Source organism: Dromiciops gliroides, chromosome 2, assembly GCF_019393635.1.
Source record: "Dromiciops gliroides isolate mDroGli1 chromosome 2, mDroGli1.pri, whole genome shotgun sequence".
NCBI lineage: Eukaryota > Metazoa > Chordata > Mammalia > Microbiotheria > Microbiotheriidae > Dromiciops > Dromiciops gliroides.
In genome coordinates, this window is record NC_057862.1 from 481,120,738 (window position 1) to 481,122,559 (window position 1,822).

General features: G+C 42.0%; 1 pseudogene; it reads left to right on the top strand.

The window, feature by feature from the left end:
* The first annotated feature begins 980 nt into the window (after positions 1-980).
* On the top strand, positions 981-1,597 carry LOC122739923 (annotated as a pseudogene).
* Positions 1,598-1,822: the final 225 nt, after the last annotated feature.

The following is a 1,822-nucleotide window of genomic DNA, read 5'->3' on the forward strand; positions in this document are numbered from 1 at the left end:
TCTTAAGGGCTAGCCAGGTGTGATTACAATCCAATTAACTTGAAGTAGGCTTAATCAGCAGTCAATCACTCTCACCTGATTCAACCAGTCTCGATTAATCTCCAGGTGGGTCTTTGAGTATCTGCTAAATCCCATTATTTCATCACATTATCCATGAAACTATAATATCATTTAAGTAATTTCTTCCTATTTTCAGTCATTTCTGATTCTTTGTGACACCATTTGGAGTTTTCTTTGCAAAGATCATTCTTCAGTAAACCTGAGGTAAATAGGGTTAAGAGACTTGCCCAGAGTAACAAAACTACTAAGTCTGTAAAGCCAGACTTGAAATCATGAAGTTGAGTCTTCCTGATTCAAAGCCCAGTGCTCTATCCACTGTGCTACCTAGGGGCTCCATTTGAGTAACCGTACATTATACAAAATGATCTGTGAAGTAGGTAGAATGAAGTTATTCACATTTCACAAGTGAGAAGACTGAGTCATAGGAACACAGATATAGAGTTTGAAACAACTAAATGCTGAGGTCATCCATCCAACCCTTCAATTTTACAGATAAGAAAACTAAGGCTCATGGATATGAAGAGGCTTATCCACTTATCACATACCTAATTTATATTTGAGTTGGGACTAAAAAAATTGTTTTTTGATTCCAAATCTAGCATTCATTTTTCTTTCTCTCTCTCTCTCTCTCTCTCTCTCTCTCTCTCTCTTTCTTTCTTTCTTTCTTTCTTTCTTTCTTTCTTTCTTTCTTTCTTCAAATCTTGCATTCTTACTATTAATTTTACTGCCTCTATCTTAAAGCAAAATGGACTATAAATCAATAGATAGATCTAAGTCAGACACTCCCTCATGGTGGCAACAGCTGCAACTGCTGCTTTGAGACTCTGACATAAAGCAGGAACCAGAAGACCTTTCTCCACCTACCTCTACCCCCAATGCTGTACGGTCCCTGACGCCCGACCCCTACCCCTGTAGGGATGATGGCGAAGTATTTCCTGGGGCAGAGAATGCTCCAGAACTCCTGGGGATCAAGTGTTTGCTGCTTTCTGGCAGCGTTACCCAAACCCCTACAGCAAGCATGTGCTGACTCCAACCAGAAGCGGCTGTCCACGTAGATGCTCACAAAGACCAACAGGATGCCCCACTGGTTGAAGTGCTTCTTTCCTGCTAATATAGCCCACTTATTGTACATACTCAAAGACTTTATTGTGGACCCACAAAATCAGACATGACCACTTTCACCTGGAACATCAACCATGCCCAGATGATGATGGTGGAGGAAAGATGTGTTTACTGTGTGAACCCTAAAAACAGTGGTTCGACTGAAATCTCCTCCAGTTTGTTTGGGGTCTCCAGAGCTGTACAGGAGTTTGACATAGCTAGATTCAAAAGTAATATGACCAAGACCATCAAAGGCTTTGAGTACATCTTGGTAAAACTGCAAAGTGAAGCTCCTTCTAAGACACTGGCTGAAACAGCTAAGGAAGCAACTGAGAAGGCAAAGGAAACTGCTCTGGCAGCAACTGAGAAGGCCAAGGACCTGGCCGGCAAGGCAGCCACCAAGAAGCAGTAACAGCAGCAACAACAGTATGTTTAAAAGAATCACACTGCCACTTTCCCTGCAATAAATAAGGCCCTGCTGCCCTCCCAGAGCACCCCAAGGCTGAGAATTTCCTAGTATTGGGTCCAGAGCCCTAGCCCCTGAGCAGACCATCAGCAAAATGTGAACCCACAGGGTCCCATTACCCACACTGTGTCCGAGTTGTAATTTATTATTAAAAATTAATTTTCAGTCCTGTCAAAAAAAAAAAAGATCAATGTG